Source organism: Varroa destructor, unplaced genomic scaffold, assembly GCF_002443255.2.
Source record: "Varroa destructor unplaced genomic scaffold, Vdes_3.0 BEIS01000557.1, whole genome shotgun sequence".
Taxonomy (NCBI): Eukaryota; Metazoa; Arthropoda; class Arachnida; order Mesostigmata; family Varroidae; genus Varroa; species Varroa destructor.
In genome coordinates this window covers 5,508-29,856 of record NW_019212010.1, presented here as the reverse complement: position 1 = coordinate 29,856, position 24,349 = coordinate 5,508, and the positions used below count along the sequence as shown (strand labels likewise).

At 39.8% G+C, this 24,349-nt stretch overlaps 2 long non-coding RNA genes across 25 annotated transcripts; one reads left to right on the top strand and one right to left on the bottom strand.

The window, feature by feature from the left end:
• The first annotated feature begins 963 nt into the window (after nucleotides 1-963).
• LOC147754123 (uncharacterized) lies at nucleotides 964-7,546 on the top strand. 4 transcript variants are annotated; one of them, XR_015318192.1, is made up of 3 exons: nucleotides 964-1,035; nucleotides 5,708-5,802; nucleotides 6,950-7,546. It is a non-coding gene; the product is annotated as an uncharacterized LOC147754123 (long non-coding RNA). The 4 variants fall into 4 exon arrangements; XR_015318191.1 differs by lacking the exon at nucleotides 964-1,035 and adding an exon at nucleotides 1,069-1,165; XR_015318189.1 differs by lacking the exon at nucleotides 964-1,035 and adding an exon at nucleotides 1,731-2,342.
• Nucleotides 6,627-24,349, bottom strand: LOC111255120 (uncharacterized). Of its 21 annotated transcripts, XR_015318170.1 has the most exons (6): nucleotides 23,888-24,289; nucleotides 21,886-22,136; nucleotides 17,336-17,469; nucleotides 12,441-12,484; nucleotides 10,053-10,070; nucleotides 6,627-7,497 (listed from the first exon to the last, which is right to left on the bottom strand). It is a non-coding gene; the product is annotated as an uncharacterized LOC111255120 (long non-coding RNA). The 21 variants fall into 21 exon arrangements; XR_015318172.1 differs by lacking the exons at nucleotides 12,441-12,484; nucleotides 17,336-17,469 and adding an exon at nucleotides 8,111-8,167; XR_015318185.1 differs by lacking the exons at nucleotides 12,441-12,484; nucleotides 17,336-17,469.

The following is a 24,349-nucleotide window of genomic DNA, read 5'->3' as shown; positions in this document are numbered from 1 at the left end:
GTATATATATATATATATATGAGATTCGCTCGCGCCGTCACGTTCCGTGAGAAATTCATTGCTGTTAGGCGGTTTTCGGAAAAGCCAACGGATCTTTGCACATGGGGCCACTTGTAAGTAAATGTAGAGCACTCCCGTATCGGCTGATTCAGTTATTCCACCGAAATTCTTCAGCTTGGTGCTGGTGAGATGAATAGAGAAATGCGAAATGTAATAAAATTATCATATTTGAATCTAGAAGAAAATTTAGCATCAGATGTCTCTTGCATTTCGAAATAACGAGAGCGCTTTCGAAGCAGTAGTACTGCCGGTCTCGTTTCTAAGAACGTCAACAAGGTTATGGCAGAAGCAACAGCCATAAATGTGTTACTGATTGCGTAAATATCTGTGAACGTAGTAAAGCACAACCTTAGATGAGCTGTGGTTTGACACTCTATGCACCACTTACAGTTAACATGTTCACTAGGGGGAAGAGGCGGCTCTGCTTTTCGACACACTTGTTTGTTTTGAAAAATTGACAATTCTTAGAAAAATATAGGTTTACACAGTTTTTACTATTTAAAAAAAATAAGCTGAACCAACGTTTCCGTTCGAGAATGAAAAAATTCGATGACAGTACTAACCGACAATGACAGTTTTCTTATTCGATCTATCTACTCTACTTGGATAATCATAAGCGGTATTTGAAGAAATTAATTAAGCGGCACTCAGGAGTTACTTCCGAAATGAAGGTTACGCAGAGTATCCCTAATTGCCTGTCCGTGGCACAATAGTCCACGACGGCCGAAGAAAACTAGCCAATATCGACACTGGGCTGATAAAGCCATTCTGCTATTATAAGCAGATAGCAGAGGACTCGCTGAAGTAACAAGAAACAATAAACCTATTCGTCGGTCGACATTTACCCGTACTGCATGAACACCGCCAATAGGCGGCGCTAGTGGTTGAGGTGGCGGTATTGGATGCATCATTTCGCGCTAATCGTTCCTTCAATTCACGAACTAAAACCTATCTTTCTGTAACGTATGTATAAAGGTACAGCATCCAAATAGGGACGTTTTGCAGCTAAATTTTTCCAATATGGTACAAGTTTCATTCCTGAAGGTCATGTTTGCTTAGTATCGCTATCATTCACGGCGAACATAGATTCAGTCCTGCACTCAAGGTTAGTTTCAAAATGTCACCTTCGCATCCGTGCAAACGTCTCCTCAGTAGCGGCACGAGCGAGTCGACGCTGACACGTTTAAGCCTGTAGATCTTCCGCTAATCTAAGGAGCGCTGCATACATACTAATCGAACGGATTTAAGTCTGAGCTAGTCGGTGCCCTTGCTATTGTCAATCATTTTTCACCCCTCTAAATCAAGCATCTATTGAGGATCTTCGATTTACCTTATGGAAATTGTTTTATTTTTGGATTTTTTTTGAAGCCGCGTGAATATTAGCAATAACGTAGGATGTCGGCTTTGAGCAAAAGAGGAAGTCTTTGATTTTGGTAAGTGTGAAAAAATTAGATAATAGTTCATTTTCGTGAAAATTGCGAAAATGGTGCACTGACTCCCACCATAAAAAGTCTACCGTTTTCTTGTAGAAGGAACAGGCTATTTGCTAGCGCCAAAAATGATAGCAAGTATGTTCGTCACAACAAACAGCCTGCCAACGTCTGTCTTAGTTTAGACACCGCTCTCTCCCTCCCTCTCTCTCTCTCTATGTATATATATATATATATATTTGTGTGTCATCAATGCTTATCACCGACAACGGCGTGCCGTCTGCAACGAACAAAAACATGGTCGCTTGTTGTTTGTGGGCAGCTTTAGCAGTGGAGGATATTTCAGTGTAAGAAGAGGCTTTAACTATTGCGGCACAGAGGGAGCCAAAGTCACGGAACAGCTGATGGGTTGTGATCGGTTGACTATAGCGGTTCAACAAAGGCAAACATAACCGTCGATGAGCATAACTGCCGCCAAACACATCAAAATACCAATGCCGTTACCATAATGCCCCCGGCCGATCACCGGAAGTAATTGGCACTGCAGAGCAAAGGAGAGGTACCCGAGTAATATAGGATAAGAGGGATGGCGGTAGCACTGCTTAACCACAGTCATAGGTGGCGACGCGAACGAATCGAAGGAGTGATCGAATCCCGATATAGCCCAACTGTCTCAGCATCGTTACTTAGAACATCAACACTGGCAACGGCTGAAACTATTCCTCACCGATTCTTAAAGCATTTTTGCCCAAATGCGGCCATGACATCGTACGACACCGCATAAAAAGCGTGTAATTCATTGTACTCATCTAGCGAAACTCGTCTCATATGCCACAGAGACCAAGTGCGTAGGTAAGCAACACGAAGCATTACATCAACTATGGGTCTTTAAATCCAAATGAAGCTAACACAGGTATGCTCGATAAGTTCAATACTTCATTTAACTATGTGCATGTAATTAGTCTACTCGAAGCGAATACTCCCGCACACGGAGGTGAAGAACACGAGTTTTCAACGTACGTGGAACGACGATCCACTTCTCAAAAGAAAAAAGCCAGCGTCATCAGTGTACAGCAAAACAGTATCATTCCGCGATGCTACTGTTTCTCTATCATTACATCTCGTTGCTAGAGGTAGTGGTAACAATATTCTAAGGAAGATCTGATGTTGGCACCATAGCGCCGAGTCGCAACAGCGTGATCTAGCCAGTGAAGACATTAATGGTTTCGGGTTGGTCCTAGGGGTTTATATAGCAGTAAGGTTCTCTTGGCTGTATGACGGTGGTGGATAATAACGATGCGAACGGCGCTACATTATTATGTCAAATACCGTAAGGAGAATGATAGCAATGAGGACATCGACAGTTCTCTTATTTCTTACATTATATTCATCCGGCCGATAAAAATACGTGAGATTATAACAAAAGAGTTTGCAACTTTACTTTTCAATACATCGAAGCAAAAATAGTTTTCGCACAATTAGAACTGTGCTCGTAGAAGAGAAAAAAAGTGAACCTGTGGGCTTTGCCTGGCGCTCGTTTTTCCCTGGACTAATTTACCCCCATCGTCCCGCACAGGCACAAAACCCCATATAGGTTGTAACGTAGTACCAAAACATAGAAATTTATAGCGTATCATATGATACGATTGATAATTACAGTGAATTAGTTAACATATATATAAATAGGTTTTTTTTTTATTTATTATTATTGAACAAATTATTTATGCTTCCTAACACTTACGTCACCTTTGTCTCCGTGTCAGTGGATTTGCTTAATTGCCCCTACCCCCTCCCCTTTCATGGGAGAAATCATCCAAAATCATCCATCCGATCGGTTCATTCTCACACGCAGAGCACTCCGCCCCCCAAAGGGGACTCTACCATAGTCAGCTGAAGAGGGCATTTTGCGAGGAGAATTTGGACTGCACATAAGGACGTTTATTTTCAGTAGTGCAGTAGATTCAGTCGAACGCATATATTTCATATAAAAAAAAGAATCTAATAAACAGATAAAGTAGAATAGAAATTAAATCCACCGCCTCTCACATCGGTAACATGAAAATAAAGACTGTCGCCATTTTATTTGTTCCCTCCCAAAAGTGCAGCCTACAGGATTTAAATCGTTTCGTCTGGAGTAATCTCTGCTTTCTAGCTGTTCGTGTAAGTGATAGGGACGAATATTAGAGAAAATACTGGCCGCTTGTCACGAAACGCCGCGCAGTTATTTCCTAACCCTCAGTTACAACTAAACTTGACTCTTTTTGGGCAGACAGCGTTGGATCGCAACATAAAATTCAATGACCACTTTGATTATTTCAAATTATACAATAAGCTTGATTTGGCACACCTTTGATACATGACATTGTTTACGTAGATGGCAGTATGATGGAATACATATAAAACAGCAATAGCAATTATCTCGATTAGAGAAATGAAATACATGGACGCAAATATATGCTAAGGTATACGGCTGTGTTTTAATCGTAAATACGCCGCATCATATCAAAGCTTTCTATGCAAATATAAATATGGACAATAAAATCCCAAAGATTTCAGCTAGACCCTGTATGAAACTTCGTCACATGCCATTGTGCTTGGCCGTCTTTAATCAGCAGCGTCCGTCTACTCGAATACGCCAACCGATGTCTATAGAGCAATGGAGTAAATACATGATACCAAGCATGTAACGCACATGAAATTGTTCAGTCATTCGTCAGCAAGATGAAGTGTCATGGTGTGACTCAACCTTTGTCAGAACTCCTCAGCATACGTGATGGAAATTGAGCAACGGGTCATGTCGCAAGGTACAAATGTCGGAGCATACGTTGTTGCTCAGAACAGAGAACAACATTCATTGTACAATGAAATTTGTACGCAAGCTTTTTGTATTTATATAGTTTTTCGCTTGGCTTTTCTTCTGTGTGGAAAAGTCCTCGGAATCACGTCTTTGGTTCTGCATTAAGAACCTGCCATACTGAAACAAACAGCCGGGGTCGGTCCCGCTGAACTCGTGTGGTATTTTCCAATGACACCGCATGATAGTCACGCGGTCATCTCCTTTTGCATATACAAACTTAGTTTTTAATTTATAATAGTAAATTCATTGTAGTAATAAGCTCTTCGCGTCTAACAAATGAGCACGGCTATATGCCTTTTATGCTATATACCTTCTTCCTCAGATTTTTTGGCTTGTAAAATTTATGCTGCCAGATAACTTGATAATGAATGTTTCGTTTGTACAGCAATGTTATGGAGTAGTGTGAACTGAAAAGAAGATCAACTTATTTTCTAAATAGCGCAGTTGCAGACAGTGAAAGTGAAGCTCCATTCGAACTATAGGATCGAGGACATACCCTATTAAGTTGAACAGGCTTGTCTAGCTGAAGTTAGTTATGTCACTTTGTATGTGCGCGTGATAGCCTTTGCTTGTCGATTGTTATTTCTCTGTCATGAAATGAATGAATTACAGAGATAAACTCATCTTAATAAATCTGATACACCATATCATTCACGCAATGCCTAATCAGTTCACATCGTGTTAACTGTTCTGAGGTATACAACACTCATGTACATGTAGCATTTACTATCTATGGTCAAATCGATTTCGAGAAGGTGTCGGTTTGTAGACGAGAAGAATCATTGAGATGGCAAGAGTTGATATTAATATAACAGTCTTTTATATATGTTAGCATATACTAAAAGTGTCGTTCTGTTTGTTTGAGGTTCGAGGAGGATAGTGCTCACCGAAGCGCCTTCTTAATATCCTAAATGGATGAGACCTTGAGACATTCGCTCTATACATGCTAATCGCATACATTTGAATGTGAACTGTATCTGTTCGGAAATAGGCTCGGATTCTCGAGTATCTAGTTCTGCGCTAACCAGTTAGCCTGAACCGGTGAACGATCATCTTCGTACAAGAGCAGTAAGACACTTTAGGTGTCCACGATCGCATCATAGTTCGGATGGAAATCTGTTTTTGCCTACAATAAATACATCCTTTAGGACGTGATCGATCGCCTCTGCAGCATAGACAGAAAATATTTCTCCGCCGTTCATCGTTGCCGGAGAGCATCCACTTAGTTGTTATGAGATTTAACGTGTACCTGAACATGACAGTTATACCTATATTATATTTGCTAACTATACAGTTGAAACAGAACTATCATCAGAAACCCACTTCTGAACGATGTCGATTCGTTCGTTATTTTTCTCAGGTGTAGCTTTCTGTTGAGCTGTGTTGACCCCCCAGCTTCTGTCTCTTCTGCAACACTGATTTGAGATAATAAAAAATCTTATTATCTCGGCAAAGGTTAGTCGCACGTAAAGACACTGGACAATATCTTACTTTCCTTAGATTCAGATTATGAAACACTCTGACTGCAAATCCGTTTACGTACCTTTCGGAGCAAACTTTCTCTATTACCACTTGAAAACTATTTCTATATAAATATATATCCTCGTTTATCAATGGTCAAGCTAAAATTTCCTGTTGCGGTTACTGGGCCTACTGTTACTAAATGAGACTAAACAATGGAAAAAAAGTTCACCTCTTGAAAGTTACTGCGAGCCAACGGTTCATCCGCGTTGGTTTGTAGGTGGCATAGATAAATGACCTTTTCTCAAAATTCCTGTTATACAGAACCAGCACATAGTTGGAAGATTGCTACCGAATGTCAGGTATCCGAATTTGACATTGAAAAATGAGCACCACCTTAAAATCATATATACTTTCTGCATAGAACTTTCGACGACCACCACATTAAACAAACATGCTAGAATAAAGTAGTATTCTGCCTGATCAACGCCGCTCCGTTACGACGATTAGGAATCTTTTTCGACATTCATCTCAAAGCCCTGGATAGAGGCATTAGCGTATTCAGGGTGACTTGGTTGCCGGCCATTTTTATCTATGCGCCAGTACTAACTTAATCTCAGCGAAAACGCTTCTTAAACAAGAAACATATACTTCAAGGATCCATGTTCAAAAAATCTAATATGGTACTTGGTATTGTGTGTACGTTGTGCAAAGCGTATCAGGTCGTCATAACATAGTACGATCTATATTTAAGCATATAACAGGATTACTATTTGGGCTAAATGTAAATAGAAAGAAAGGCAAAAGACGATGACAAATCTAAGAGTCCAAAACTGTACGCTATTTATATCATGTATAATTGTTGTATTATTATAGAAATTATTATAAAATGCTATTATAAATAACATTGCCGTCTATTGCAACGCGTTCCGCGTCGAACCGCACAGTCTAGTGGCAATATTCAGTCAGTCGGACGTCCAACAATCATAGCGATCCTCCCGTCGGTTAGCGCTACTGCTGTTACTACGACCTGTGCTGGGGGAGCCGGTCAGGTCATCTTCGCATATAAACGAACAGCAGCAGCAACACCACCGACGTCTGCAATAACGGCGGCGTCAAGGTTTTTATCTCACTGTTTCAGTCATCCTTTAAGCAGCGGCGGCGGCAGCGGCGGCGGCAGCGGCGGCGACAGCGGCGGCGACAGCGGCGGCGGCAGCGACAGCTCCTGCAGTTGCTGGCTCTCTACGACAAGAACTACTATATGCACAAACGTAGCAGGTTTACGGTAAGTCCCAGCCTTCCAGCCCCAAAGCAAAGATTATCATCATTGCCCCACTTGCTATTATCGTTGTCGCTGTTATTATTATTATATACGGCGACTTATAACAATGGTACAAGTATCATTGAAGGAGGAACGGAATAATAACGGGATCATGATGGACAGATGAACGACCATCGTACGGCGACGACATCCACATCGAGGTGGAAGGAAAAAGGGAGACCAACCACGCTACGAAACAAAAACTTCAAGGTTTTTGTCATCGCAGTGGTTAGTAGCCTATCCACAACTACGTTGCACTGACTGTTGTGGTTGTCACTTCAGTAACGGCTGTTGTTGGTAATTACTTCTAAAGACTCGGTTTCCAGCGCTGCCTGACAGAACCTGACTCATTGACGACAATGTTCGACCTTTGGGTCAGGCAAAACACAATAAGAACAAACATCGTACGAGTCAAGAGTAATAGACTGTAACTAATCGCATGATTAACAACGGTAGCTAATAATGATCACTGATTATTAATAATAAAAAACGGTGGAAGAAACAAGAAAAAAATATAGATCAAAATGACTGCAGACTCATTAAGTTACTTTATTGACGCACATGTTTTATTAAGTACTTCTTGACGGGAAGCATTATTAGAATATGATATTGATTTTATCGCTTGTTATCGATAGACTGCCATACAAGTATACATATGTAATGCTGATCGCTGAATGAATTTTAAATGGTATAGCACCCAAGCAAATAAGATTCTACGACACTGAAAATAGTTGACTACGATCAAAAGCAAAGGAACCGGACGAATGTTTGTGCACTGACTCAGACTATATATATATATATATATATATATATGACACTCATCAACAAGCTATGAACGCGAACCGGATCGTTCAGTCACTTAATCACTTAAATTATTACATTGCAGGAATCAGCACTCGAAGCTTTAGGTTGAAGGTTACTACTCTTGGTGCTGACAGATGACTGATTAGGTTATTACTGATTAAATAAATATACACTTACACAAACAATGCAGGAAACACAGGCAGGCGCATGCACAGAACCAGTTCGCCATTCCAACTAGACAACAGAGAGATATCGACAATCACAAAATGACCGTAAATTCAGTTTCAACTTATTAAGCTTGTTGTTGAGTTAGTTATTAATTAATAAAGTATTAATTAAGTAAGTAAGTAAGTAATTAAAATAAGACTGTTCCTATTCGGCTATGCCAATTTGTTTGCCAACTTGTAGAATACGATGCCATGTGGGCATCGTTAGTACCTATATGAAAATACTAGTAAATATCGTAATAATAGCAGTAAATAGAAATAAAAAAAAACACCCCAACTATATCAATTGTTTTTAGTTGAATGGAAGCATAAATCGTCAAACGTGTTTGACAAAATTTATTTGCATTTATAAAAAAAAAAAAAAAAAAAAAGAATCGATTATTCTCAATATGATGGGTGCAGAACTGCCCAACTGATAGACTGCCACTAGGTAATTTATGCGAGTGTGAACGTTTAGAAACAAGTGAGTATTATCTGAACGTATACGATATATACGGCGATAGTCTTGATAGAACTCAATCTTTATTTGATCGGTTCAGCTTATTTGTTTACCCCTATCCAGTAGCTCTAAAACACTTCAAATATTTGCATTTAACGCATTATCACAACGAAGTGTTCTTTATTTCGCTTCTAACTCATAGCAAAGGTTATCCAGTCACACTCAGGCAGCTCTGATGTAGCATCCTCTACAAACGCATCAGTTAGATTGTCCGGTAAATGGCATTGTTATTAATAAGGCTTCCCTACGGATATGATTGTAGGCATCCAACAGATATATAGATAGATGACAGTAAGCACAGTATAGTTCTATTAGAAAAGCCGGCATACACCCCTCCACAGGATTTATCGTAGAAAAAAAAATGTATTGGCTTGAATAATGACAGATGAATAGAAGCATTACGCGATTTTCACCTCTTGGTCCGTTTCTGTTTATTTCTGTTGCTGATAAAGCATTCTGCTGATTACAATAGAAAATCTCTCAGTGATGACCCACTCCTTTATTACTACCGCTGCAGTTTTTCTTTAGGACTTCTCCATTTTCGAAACGGCAAACGATTCGCGGTTTTACGAGTAAAAGCATTCACGATAAGCACCAACCTGATTACATTTAAATATTTTGGTGGTACCAACCAAAGCGTTCCACTGTTGAAAAAACTACGGTGCTTGTTCATCGTTTACTAGAATTGGTTACTATATTCTAGTCCTATAATTAACTGGATATTTGATGACGACCTACACTAGTCGAGACCCAGTTCGTTCTTAGCTAGAGACAACGAAAAAATCCCCACGACAGCAATGCATTACAAACTACTTTAGCATCCACTTTATAGACCCAGTCTGATCGTCATAAAAAAAAATATTGTGTCGTTTTTCGGTAGTACTCTCCTTGAACTTGAAGCAGATAATATGGTTGGTCGTCTCAAATGATATTTTTTTTTTAAAAACCTCTGGTTGTCCGTTCACAATATTTATTTTTTCACGACGGGTATGATAAAACTTACCACAAAAAATTACCACTAAATACACTCTTCCTCAAAACAGGCACACATAGACGGATCCTATCGTATTAATCAGCTTCTATACAGAAGAAGCAGCCGGGAACATGGAAGACAGACTTCTGTTTAAACAATTATCTTTCCAGATATCTACCGAATGTGGGACTAAGCCCCTTGTTGCCAATTAGTGAATACGGTTAAAACATTAACACACTGGCATGCGGTCTATTATATTGAGTCTGCCGAGCTGCTACAACAACCTGTTTACAGGTAACTTAGTAATTTGACCAGCCGTGGATCAGCTAAACGAGAGACTGGCTTTTCTTCGAGTAGCTAGTACAGAGTGTTCAAAAGCTACTATTCGGGCGGTTGTCAGTCACCGTGTAGTCCACTGACCTGTCGTGTAGGCCTGACCTGAAAACAAGAACGAGAAGACGAGGAAAGTCATTTCCGCGTCACTGACTCATTGAATAAGGTGATTCAGATCGCTGCCTGATCTAGTTACGCGCTGCAGGATTGGACAAAACGACACCTATTACGGGTTTCCCTTTGTAGAACAAACCATCACGTTAGTGCGCATATTAGCCAGCCATTATAAACTACGTAATTCAATATTTAATGTTTCGGTTATGTTAAGGTTTCGGAAAATCTAGCTCTCGAAATCGAAGTTCCCGTGTTATAGTATGACAGCAAAGACTCTGTCAGCTTAGTCTCCACATAGGTTTCCCTGGAAAGAGTATAATACGAAGTTGACGCTATTACCTGGGCCTACAGATCTTCAAAGAGGCTTACGTTAGAGCTGCCATCATACCGTCAGCATGTTAACAGAACAGAATGTCGAACGACGTTTATAGCCAAAGAAATCCGGATCTCATTGCATTAACAAAAGACATTGTTTGATTTCGCCCTGCTCCGTCTGCCGTGTACGGATTTTTATATACAGGTATTACGCCAGTAGCTAAATCACTGTGAAATGAGTAAATGATGTAATCAATCCCAATTAGATAGAATATGGTACAACCGAATAATCGCTTGCATAAAGGATGTATGCAAGTGGATATGCATTAGTAAGGCAATGAAGATCATCATTATTACCACCGTTTTTTAGGAATGGCATCTATTGCGTTTGTGATCTATACAGTAACAGACATCAATGGATGTCTTCTAAGCTTCCATCATTTTAACTATAAAACAACTTCTTTTCTTTCTTCGATAATCGTTCAGCGGTCCAAGATGCTGTAATCCGTGGTTTTACTTGCACATTCGCGCACAGCAAACTGTATGCTGTCAAGTATGGGGTTCATAACCTGGGCATGTTCAATGAACCTGGATGTACATGTCAAAGATTCACTTTTCATCAGCACTACCACTCTCATAACTATTAGGACCGCCATAGTCATCATCTTCTCGTTATTTTGGCCGCCACAGTTTGACATTGACTCGAAGTAAGGCCGCCCGGCCATCATCTCATCGTATAATATCGTAGTATCTGACCGTCACTCATTCTCCCCGCATGGCACGGGCGGGCGGCGCTGGCAGGCGGTTGGTCGGGCAATCTAAATAGACGAATGTTCTTTGTATTCTACTTATAATAATTACTATTACTCTTCAAATTTGACTTTTCTTAGCAGAAATAGTAGTGATAGGTAGATGGTACTACCACTGCGATTAACGCTATTGTTGGCCCTGCTTTAAGCAGTTTCAACAACGCCATGGTGTTCTATTATGAATCAGTAAGCGCCAACGATGCACGCCCGGATCTACAATGGAACAACCATTTAGCTGGGTTCGTCTGTTCTCTAGAACATTCTCTTTCATAGGTTTCGTGGTCATCGTATAAGCCGAAAACAGATGATATCTTGGCCTCCTGCCACCTTCGCTCATAACACTGGTCTGTCTTCCCTAACCTTGAAACGTATTGGATAACGCAGACTTCCCGAGCCGCGTTGCAATCGTAGTTATCAGTTGCGGTAATATAGATTCATACAAACTATCACCAACCGCCACCTGTTATTAGAAGATGGCCCCTTAACCGCGCGCGCGCGCGCGCGCGCGCGCGGAACCTCCGGTCCTAGATACACTGCACATAACAAGGGCCAATAGCGTGAGAAGGAACAAAATAAAATCGTCTGAAAATCGCTCTTAAGAAACGCCATCTTACTAAATACTGCGTTTGTAGGTCTGCTTCTGTAATAAATAGCAGGTTACCGCATTGCTTGGATAAACAGAAAAAACGCGACTTAATTGAACGTAAAATATTATTTACAGGATCGTTCATAGTTCGAATAAATAAGAATGGCTTAAGCCAAATCATCAACCGGCGTATGCGAACACTGTAAGGCCAAACTTTAAACTGACACAAAAACCATATATTCTGATCAGGTGCTGCGGTACATTGGCTTCTAGCTTCCCCGCGAAATGTCGCTGCTGTCGGAATTAAGCTCTAATATTCATCTCATGCAAAAAATCAAGTTAGTACGATAATTTCCGTTTTTTCCGAACTTGGTGGCTAAAGTTGTCTACGAACCTTTTTGGCAGAGTTTACTGTCAGGGAACTTCGTCCTGCATGTGCAAATCGACAATTACTAAGTTCAATTTTAATTATAAGAAAGTGATTTCCAGCTAAGCTTTAAATTTCTATGTACTACTAAGTCAATCTAACCATCGTGAAGCAACATGTTCGAGGTCGTATTCGTCGTGCTAAGCAATGCTGTCGTAATGAATTCTGGCATGACACTTTCGTACAAAACTATTTATTACCTTGAGTTTAGACCAGCTACTCACAGCTTCGTAGCTGTTCGGTAAAATAGCGAAGGCGCCTGTAAGGCCTATGTCGAATAGGTCCATGATAGGGTTAGCAACATCCGCATGAAGACAACAGACAAGTGCGCAATGCGACAGTTTGCACGGAGTTACAGGCGGGTGATGCCGGTAAAAGCAGGAGAAATAGATTGAGTCGAGCGAAATACACGCTAGCTTCATCAGCCATTAAGTCAAACAGTCATTAACATACTCGCGACGTCTGCCCGTACGAAGTTCGAATATTAGGGCGGGCGGCACTGGCAAATGATTAACGGAATTAAGTAAACGTTAAGTTAAACTGCAATCAGTTTCTACACTGATCGCGGTTCATATCAGGCGTGGTACTGCGTCGCAACACGAAATGAAAGTATGTAGATTGTTATAATGATTATTATTATTGAACCATAAGTAACTCGCGCTAACGATATAGGCATTAAAATACACAATCCATTCAAAATGACAGAGGGGGAGTTGTAAGAGCAGCGGCTCAGGTCCGACAGATTACATTAAATGCTACACGTCTTTAGATGTATACAGTTATTCATCCAAGAACAGGTTTTATCTGGAAAGCGTCCGCAAAACAGTGAGTATATAATAATACGTAAAAAATTTGATAATTTTCATCAAGGTATCGTGATTTCTCTAAATGTTGTAATTTTTTAAATTCAAGCATCATATTACCTAAATATTACGAAAAAAAAAAAAAAAGAATTAAGGTTTAGTAAGTATTAGTAGTAGCGTAGTGAGTAGCTATAGCTGATGAACCACTGAGCAGAAAAGCAATATTATGTAAACACATCTAAACATGATTAGTGCAGTAGATCAATTGTGACACATGATTCCTACAGCACCGTATGAAGGCGGATTACCTCTATTTATACGTATTCGTACTATACACGTGTACATCACCGTCCAGTCAGCTTTCAGTAATCAACTCCGTTACCATAAGTTGACTACATCGACAGCAAGAAACGTCCCAGCCCGTTATCTTGCCAGATAATGTAATCTATAACGCTTTGTGCGTCTAGCTACGCTGGAGCATCTACAATGCGTTGTACGACTCAACTACAACTGACGTTGGTTACTGCTTACATGGCTTTATGTATGCTGATACAAATGTAAATATGGCTGTCCTGTTTAACGAACCAAAATATACTGTTTATCCGTTCAATGGCTTGATTGGCCGTGCAAAGCCTTCGGAGCTGGTGCAGCGTCGACCTGGCAGCCCTATTAATTTGACAAAAAATACCTGACTTGGCGTACTACCAAAAATGAAAAAAAAGTATGTCGCTTATATGCCAGTGACGTAAAACAAAGAGGAATTCATTTCTTCTGTAGTTTAAACCGAACACGCTGAAGCAAGATGCTATACAGCAAGATAGTAGTGAGCCGCTAATGCGGCGGTAAGGCAGACTCGTGACTGCGTGAACTACTCTGATATTGTGTGTGCAAAGGTCTTGAGCAAACTGGAGCCCTTACAGCAGACCGTGTTAATGAACATTAAAACAGCGATAGTACTTGCGTGATTCACGAACCTGCTCACCATTGAAATAATCAATAGAACAAAGGATCGATCTGTCACGCCTCTTTAATGTTTCCTGGCAAGATCGGGCTGCTTCATCCTCGTTACAGCGCACAGTGTGATCGCAAATTTATCAATTATACAGTGACGTACGGGGCTAGTAGAATATAAACCACATTAAATCTTAAATTTTCTTACATTTCGAATTTAACCGGGCCTAAAACCAGTGTATTACAACAATAGCAATGATAATGGTAACATATCTGTTAGCAGGAGAAGCCGGCAGTTATCAATGGCGCACTTATGACGGTGTTGCAGACCCCTACAACAACAGCAGCTATATAACTATAGCAATGGCTGCCGACGACAATTACACTCACAGTAATAATGGTGTCGGTGATGCCGTTCATGATGTCGAAAGGACAGCAAATCCGAACAACAAACGGATGTTCTTTGTGCAGCAACTGGCCCTTCACTTCAACAGTCAGCAAGCCAAAAAAATAGCCTCGAGAGCAGACAATAGCGAATAAAGCCTGCGGCAGCATCCAGATGCACGTGTAACACCAACATCTAGAGTAACGCCGGGAATGAAATAGGGATAATACATATCATATGGAGTATAGAAGGGATCTGTTGTAATCAACCCTGAAAAATCATTCCATTGCCACCAGTGATAGCAGCATTACCCGCCCGACGAGTCGAACAGGAGTCACGACAATGAACGCATCCGTCAAACAGCATACAGATCACACGAACACATATATTCACACGTAACTAATGAATGGTAACTGTATGTGAACTGATGCCATAGCTCAAAAGAGCCGAGAAGCGCAAAAAGTCTCTAAAAGACTATTAATTACTTGGAGTTTGTTTAGATAAATATCGATGAGTGGCTGATGTTCTGCTCTACAAAATGGCCGTTCATTTCCATATCGACAAGCTAAGTGTACGAAAGTGTTTCTTTTTTATGCTATGATCAATTTGCGCATCTTTTAAATTGAAACTCTACTATGAATCTTCCGGTTTATCTTAAAGTCTGCCTCGGATTTTTTAGAGGCCCCACGCAAATTGGCAGTAACATAAACCATGGATTTCGGTTAAAAAGGAATGTTTTTTAGTCTTTATTGGCTTCGTCCAGCATGAAAATTTAATATAGGTTATTTTTCCGAAGACGATGAACTGTTATCTGCTATAGCAGATTTGTTTTTTTGTTCCAGAAAGCGCTTGTTTTCATCTGGTATGATGTGTAATAGATGAACGCATGCCCGTTACGACAAACGCCTCGCCAAAGTGTTCCCCAATTCAAACATATTACTTTGTATGTATATATATATATATATATATATATATATACATATAGTCTAAAAGACGTTTTTGACATCAAATATGGCCTAACCTCAAATGAACGTACTTCCATGAAGTGCGAAATTATTGTCTCACACACCCTTGTGTAAAAAAAGCTAGCGTTAGCGTCGTAGAATTAATCTTACTTGCGTGAGCGCATACTGATGCATGTGATTTTACTAACTGTAATTTCGAATGTTGAAAATTTGAAGTTATTGCCACGTATATTTTTTTTACTTGAGGTGACCATCTTATTAAATTGGCTCTCGTTGGGAAGTGATGCACTCTGATGCATTGCTAAGGCACTCTGAAAAGGAAAACTAGCCATGTACCTTTTGGCACGTTTTCAATATTTTTCCAGTTATGAATAAGCAGGCAGCATATTTCAATATCCAGAAAATATTATAGGAATTTCAATATATTTATGAGATAAAATGTCGCAGTCGCTGCTGACTGCGGCCGTTTTATATCTTAATACCCATCTTTTCAGAGTTATTTTACCCTCGCAAAGATTCCACTATAGTTTGGCCCGTCGTTAGCCGCCGACAAACCTTTGATTAGTTTGACATTGACTACGATAACGCCGATGAAACCGAGCGCTGGAACAATGGAGTCACTGAGAGTGTTTTTGCATCTTGTGGCTCGTTTGAGAACTAGCGAAGGCAAGGTGGGCTTAAAAATATTTTTATTCCTAGTATAATTTGTGCCTGCTTATAATCTTATTTTAAATGGCCCAGACGTGAACACCTATCCTACCGGTTCCCTGCCTCATCCTCCAAGGTCGAGATGTTGCCCGACACTTTAAGGGTGCTAGCTGAAGTGTGCTCTCATGATCACTTGCAAGCAGTTAACTTGGACAATATTGAAATAATATTGAAACTTGGACAATATTGGCACTTTTATCTACGGTGGTCTAAAGGCATCGTTGGAATCACTGTGTAATAATGAATACACGTAATAGGTTTAGATCTCTAGAGTAACGTTTACGGTATTTGCAGCCCACGATATTGATATATAACCAGATACGCTATTTACATGATTCGTTGTAACTTGGGTACCATAACTCAGGGTCAGAGACGTTTGAGCAAGGGGGCGGCATTGCTATATTCCTGCAGCTCGAAAGCTGAGTGCCTATCCTAAACAAAAGCTTATTAGTACTCTTTTGTCTTCAACAGGACATGGTACACGCGAGGTGTAGACGAAGAAAAAATATCGGAAGGTAACATTTAATGCTTGTATTTTTACAGATTTTACAGCTGAGATGCGGCAGACGTTTGTCTGCCGCATCTCAATTGTTTTCCAGTGTCATTGCCCAACTGCGTGAAACTAATAGTAAAAATTGCACATTTCTGAATTTAAACTTTTAATTTATGATAACTAATCTTTGAAGGTATTTTCACTAAAGGTTTACGGAGACTATCGGAACCAATCGAATGCCAATAAAGTCAGACTGTTAAACTCGGGTATTCTAAAGAAGGCAAGCTAGAAAAAATTTCACTGAACATGACGTCTGTGCATTGACTACTTTTGACAAAAATCGATTTTATTTCCACGTGTGAATTTACCCTGAAATTTACAACTGGACCGTGGCTATTGGCCTGCCTGTGATGTTTTTTTAAATTTTTGCAGGACACCTCTATTAAGTAAATACTCAGGGCGAATAGACAAAAAAGCGTATGCATGATTAATTGAAGTGCTGCGATAACAATTCGATAACAATAAACAAATACTAGGAGGTTATTCCGGTAGATATGATACGCACTATTATATTATACAGATCCACTCTTTCTCTATAGGCAAGTTGTTCGGTTTGACACTTGCTGACCGCTATGTCCGCACGGTTTTGCACTTTGCACATCAAGCTGTCTTCCAATGTTTTTGTTATACAATACTACATTATAACACATGCTGTAGGTGCTGCTATCGTGACTAAGCTCATTAGTTTGTACACAATTGGCAGGGAAATTACAAGCATCGTTGCCTTAGTCGTTCAGTGTATGGTTTATCGTACCTGTCAGCTGGCGGTGTATCCTCTGAGCCTCTCATACGATCTGCCTGTTGTCTGAGGCTTTCTAGGGTGCTTTTCTGCGTCCTCTGTGTTTTTCTTTCCAGCCACGCCTATCGACGACTGTTTTTTTGTTTGGCCTTTGTTATTAGTAAAACATCAGGATATATTGTGTATGAGAAAACACGATAATTACATTAATGCTAAAAATGAAGATAAGTAGTAGACAGAAATCTATTTTCCTCTGTCTGTCCACTCGATTCCGCAAATTAGCAGAAACACAGACACCTAACACGATCGTTCTATATTTCCTTTTTCCTTATTCATCAACCCACACATTTAGTGCCACACAAATTAATTACATCCACAGAGTTTCCTGTTCTGCACAACGCATTTCAGATGTACAATAAGATCAGCTGGCAGATTCAAACTGCAGCAGCATTATCCAAGAGAATTTTACTGATCTAATTTTTAGACGACTAAAGGACCGACAAGGTGAAGTGGCTAAAGCAGGACACAAAAAGCTCACGTTACACGTACACAGAAGCTATGAAAATGTACGATCTGATGATGTTTAACACTTGCACAAGACTGACGCTCAGCTGTACTCCATTAGTAGGTCAATTAATCAGATGCCTGCCAGATAACTAACAGCCAAGCAAAGGCAACGTAGGATGATATCATCAAGATCGTGTCGCTCTCCTTCTGTACCAATTAAATGCCGAGGCGCTGATTCCGTCGCAATGCCTGTGATATTTCTTCGTCTAGTGATTCATGCTGCCGTTACGAACAGTAGGTAATCATTTAAAGGCACAGAAAAATGGAAAAGAAGCTCTGTGATGGGGGCAAAATACGAGTGACTCCCTCAAGCGGATGGCCCTACGGGAAGCAGAGGCTGTGGCACTAAAAGCAAGCAGCTGAGAGCTACGAGCAAACGAGATGAGAAAAGAGAACGCCACTCGAAGGAGCGTGCGGGTCGTCGTCGTCGTCTGCTGCTGCTCGATGAACGAGAATACACTAACCGTCACTAACGCCCCTTTCCCTCCTTATACCGCTCTATCAAAACCCCCGGATAGCAACGCTTGGTCTGTATTTTTTTTGCCTGTCTGTCGGTCGGTTTATTTGTGTGCCTAGCGCTTGTTGGCGGCAGTTCTAGAGACGGAAGCGAAGACAGAGAGAATCAGACAAAAACAAAATGAAGAGCGCGCGCACTGTCCAGGTTATACGCAGAAGGAAAAGAAAAAAAATTAACGAAGATCTCTATATAGTGAAAATTATTATAAAGGTTGACCTCTCTTGGCGAAGTAGAAGACCTCCTTGTAGGTAAATGAGTACACAGTTAATTGGAGGAGCAGGATCACAAACATTAATTTCCCATTAGCTATCGCAGATCAATGTTTTTTTGTAATGCGCAAGAATCCTATAAGCACAACAAAACCGATTTCACATTATAGTTTTGTTTTTACCACAGTGCGTTCCATCAATTGGAGATACCCTTAGTTGCATTGGGTAAAACTAGGGACAAGTGGGGTAGTTTTAATAACATTTTAGAACTGTCGCAATTTATTCAGCTACCGGGAATTACCTCACTAAACCAACAAACTGTGAGTTACGTGCTCTTATGTATGCCGTATTGGCAGTCGAAACACCCGCCGCCAAGTTAACCTCTTCTAACCTATGGAATATTGTTTCAAATGCTGCCTGATTCTGACATTTGATAGTAGTTACTGCGTGTGTCCGCCGTTCAAAACAGCTTCATTCGTTCAGCTGTCGAGATGGGCGGCAGCACGAATTGTCAGGAACCAGAATCCGCTCTCCAGTGTCTGACGCTAGTCATATGCCTGATATGATCGTTTTCCTCGGGGCTGTTTGTTGTTGTTATTGTTGTTGTCGACAATTGAGGATAGAAGGTCACGGGGACGAAGCGGAAGCTTCGCCCGTCCGAGCTCTTCGGCTACAGCACCCAGTTCGGGTACAGTGCCGCTATATAACGGTAGACTCAGCTGTAGCAATATCAACAATAGCATAAAATTCGACAACAACAACAACAACGATAGCAAAAGCAAAAGGAAAAGCAGTAACAACAATAGCAACAGCGGTAGCAATAACAATAACAAATTGAGGTCTGAGCCTGGAATGAACTAGATTTACGGCTAATGATGGTGGTGACGAGTTGTTTGCATTACAGTACCGATGGAGAAGTTCAATAGGAAAAAAATGGAGTAAGTGGATACCGTTTTAAATATGTTTCGTCTTGCTCGGCAGATACATTCCGTACAAATAATCGATTAGGATCAGACGCTTACTAGCTGAACGTATAAAAACAATATTTGAGCGACTCAATGAGACGATGCTTTTAAACATTCTCTCTAAACTTGTTTGCTATTTTTCTTTTTTTGTATTGACTTTTAACCATCTTTGCCGAGTAGAACTCGGATCTGTTGACCACTGTTACAATTACATTTGAATATGCGCTACCAAGTTGAACTGCACAATAAGGGTATAGATAACACCTTTTACGAATATTTGCTGGTAGCTGATTCTATATCTCGGTTATTTACTGAAGAATGCCCACGAACTTCTGGGGAGAATAGTCATTGTAAGCAAGCCAACTACGAATTTCATGTCTCGCTTGATTAATTGAATTATAATAACTATGAAAACACTACTAGTCGACGTAAAGACGAAATGATCTCCCCTTAAAAAAAGCTAAACAAAGCAGTTAAAGAAGACACCAAGAGCCGAAGTTAAGCTTTCCTATACAACAGTCTAGTTAACGCGCTGACTCCCTCAACGCATGGATCAAACACGGAAAGCACGCTTACGGTTTCTGTGTAACACTTTACCCTGCGATGGCGTAATCTGTGGCGTAACAAGTAATCTGCACAAAGATACCTACATTAGCTATTACCTATAGGTTGTACAGCTAGCTGTGATAATATACCACTACCAAATAGCGTATATTTACTCGGTTTGAAGTAGCAGACTGACAATTAGGTCGCGACCTGTTCACTCATTGTATTGTATTGTATTGTATTGTATGGGAGATGCCTTGGGGCAATTAGAAAGAGAACTGACCTCCGGAGGCCAACACACTGCCGTACCCTAAGGAGAAAAGAGCAGCACAAGTCAAGGAAGAAAGGGAGCTAAAAGAGATCATTGCGTCTCGGCAAGTCCGACGACACGGTGCAATGAGAACATCTGTATGTATATTTATTTAGACTGCCAGTGCGCCTCAGTCATACTGGAACGGTAGCTTGCTTGTTTGCTAAGCTTAAAAACATATTGTGATGAGAAATGGTGTTGGTTCTAAACCGGATGTAGGCATACCTAATTGTGATAGCTAGAAGCGAGGTGTCTCAAGCAGTGGTTAACGGCCAGAACGGATGTTTCCTTCTATTCAGATCACCAGCGTCATTTTAAGAGCAACCTCAGAAATAGTAGTTGTGCCGAAGTAGAATTTACATTTAGTTGAAAAGGATCTTTACGCCAAACGCAATACTAATTCACTCAAAACAAATGAAAGTAAAATAGTTCAAAGTTTCAAGACGTACGTTATTACAGTATCATTTACAGCATTTAACAGTCGATGTTAGAAGTCAACCGTAATTAATAGGAAACAAATACAGGCAGCTTAAAGGAAAACGCTACTTGGAAAAAAAGTAAGACGAATAGACAATAATGTTGAAGTCTAAGCAGACAGTACGGCGAAACGGTAAACATCGCAGGTTCTCCAGTAGATTCTGCGGTAGTTTAAATAGCAACAACTAGGATAGTGTTAACAAAGTGAGTAGCTGGAAATATGCGGTCTTTAAAACAACGTAATCTCTAATCAAAACAGGAAAGGAGTTATGAGTTTAAAAAAAATCCACGGCACCCTATTCAACGCAGATTGGTTTCGCTATACATAAACGACATACACACGTTTTGTCCTAGATACACTAAGGAATAGAACAAACCGTCTTTAAGCATCCCCTCAAATAAACTCATGGGAACGCGCGATTCTTGTGTTTATTTAGAATTTTGTTAGCCGAGTAGTACAGCGGTTCAGTACAGTTCTACAGGCCAGCTAAAAGAGCTAGTTATAATTTTCAACAGGACAACAAACGACCTTTCTTTGCATTAGCTGCTGCTTACATTATATTATTATTAAGCGATCATAATTTCGTATTCTGCCTATGGTTACTGTCTACTGGCTAGGCCGTAATCACAGATGAACTTCGCATACAATCCCGCTAATTTTATGTTTGTACTGTCTCCGATGTGATTTCTGTTAATTAGTCTATCAAGCTGGATTTGAATTTTTGATTTGATCATCCCAAGAAAGGGAATGCACACAAAATGATGAAAAAGGTTCTTAAAAAACTGTGCTTATGATGCTTAACGAATTTTCAAAACGTTTCCTTCAAACGTCGAGTCGAATTACGTGGGAACGATGGTAACACTTGCATCATAATTTTTGTTGGACAAATCATCTAAAGAGTGTGCAAAAGATTAAGAGAAACTAGAGAACACATAGATTTTATAGACGAATAGAAATTATGTGATCTACTTACAGGAAAGCAGACGGTGAGTGTTTCAAGCCCTGCATACGGAACAATTAGTGATGCCGTGTATCGGGATCAGAAGGCTTGGATCGGACGCACCACTCCGCCTCGCTTATTTTTTTGTGTTTTACATCCGGTAAGTAAGCCGTTACTTCAGATGGTAACAAAGTGTGTCTACGTTCGGTTTCGAACCTTGACTGCCACGTGTCCCGCTGTTTAGCAGAAAAACATGTTGCGCTAGCATGGGGAGGCACCACTGGCTTACAATGTAAAAACAATGCATAGAAGCAAATATATTATTAGATCAGTTTGTTCGACATGTAAATAGCATGAATTTGTTCGTCACCTTTTCCACTATCTGGCTAGTCATTGATCTTAACGATGAGTCTAATGTTATAGTTGACTTCTCTCAAAGTAAATGCAGCTTTTGATCCATTAAACAGCTGGTCTAGCTTACTGTTACCAACAGGCCCAAATTTAAATTGTAGTATGACATGTTGGTCTTTTATATATATATATGACCATGCCAAAAGGGCGTTTTTAACTTCTTTCAGTGTACAATAGAGAAACTTCATTTCTCGAGTATTTGAGGTTAACTGGTAAGTAACAAAGGTTAATTGATCTCAGTAAAAGCAGGAGGAATCGATCCTCGCAGATGCACCTGCAATATTTCGAATTTAAAACCAAACCCATACATAAGTGACACCTATGTACAACTTTCTTATTGCTGAGTCATAAAGAAACATGAGTTTTATACATATATGAAATGTGATAAAATGTTGTGATGCATGCGACGGTTATTAGTAACCACCGTTGTTCCGTGTAGCAGTTTTAAGGAACATAAATGCAAATTACAAATTATTTATTTAAGTAGTTATGTGTTCAGCAGGCTGGGTATGTAATTGAAGTTCTGGAATTTACTTATTTATTATTATCATGTTTGTTAATGAAGGATAAAGTATTTTTTAAGTTTTGCAGAAAGAAATTATTCGCCTGCGCTTTGTCGGTTGACGCAATTCTAGTTTACTAATGGGAATTAGACAAAAATATGCAAATTACTAAATGCCAAAATGTATCGATATAGAGCTAATGTTGCAATGTGATGTTGTAGACAATTGACGTGCAGCGATGGTGTGCCCCATGTTTTCAGCAATCACTGGAATCTTTTCTTTGAAATTTTCATTTTTCATGGACATATATAACCTAGCTAACCTGACTGCGTTTCAGTAGATCTGTTTTACGTGATCCGTAAACTACAAACATACACTTTTTAGTAACTTGAGAAGTTTCCTTTGAAAAGCCGTTTTTCTTTTAATTGTTTCGTTTTTAGATTCAATTCAGTTTACGGCTACCCTTTGTTCTCAGATATCCTCTGAAATTGACCTAACAAACTGTTCTTTAAGCTCCCGATGGGCCACGCTAATCCCTGTGAACTATTTTACCCTTCCAATATTCTGATGCAATAATAATACTAATAATAATATTATTATTATTTGGTTTAGTAGTATAGTTAGTTTAGTAAATATGTTCGTGAAATTAAACTTGAACTTTTATAGCAGAGTCACGCAAGCTTTGTCTATTCGATAAGTCATTCGATAAGCTTCTACTGAAACACCACATGTTGCTTTCTATGATTTTTTTGTCGAGTAGTAAGCAGCCTCAAGTGTAATGTTGTACACAGATTGAGAGACAGATACCCTTGTATTGTACTGTGCTTTGTCAACACGGACAACAGAAATCAACACTTTGGTCTGTAAGAATGTGTCATGGGTTTCCAGGAGGAGCCCAGTCCGCGAAATTAATTTGTTATCTATGCTGACTATTAAGACTATTTCACTATCGTTAGCAAAGCCTAAAAAAGCGAAAAGATGCGAAGGAACGGATAAAATATCCACTTAGAAGTGTTTGCTTTAATTCGAACTGGCTTGAGGTAAAGCCAAAGATCCACTATATCTGGCTTAGTTACGATTTATTCGTTTAATTAAAGTCATATGTAAGGACTGATCCATACCGTGCGTTTCATGAGACGTTGCTTAACTTAGTAAGTTTGAACAGGATTATAACTTGAAACTGTGTTAGGTCGAACAAATGCCAACTAGTTATTAATAGACACATCGTCACAGTACTAAACAGCAGGCAGAGAATCAGCTTTAGGAATACGAGCTCGAATGGATGACGTGTACTTCCACAATGACAATTTCTTACAATGCATATACACATTTCATTAAAAGTAAGTTGAATAGAAACAAAAAAAAAATAGAAACAGTTTTCAGGACACACGATCCTCAACGATCTCCCAATACAAAAGAAGTCACGGCTCTCTTCGTCAATTAGAATAATAAAAAAATGGGGTTTTCCGTCCTTTGAAAATTAAATTCAATAGTCTTTAATGGCAATGATTATTCGAAACCAAAAATACATCTTTCCGCTGTCCACTTTCGTCTGCTTCTATAGCTACTGAACTGGACTGAAA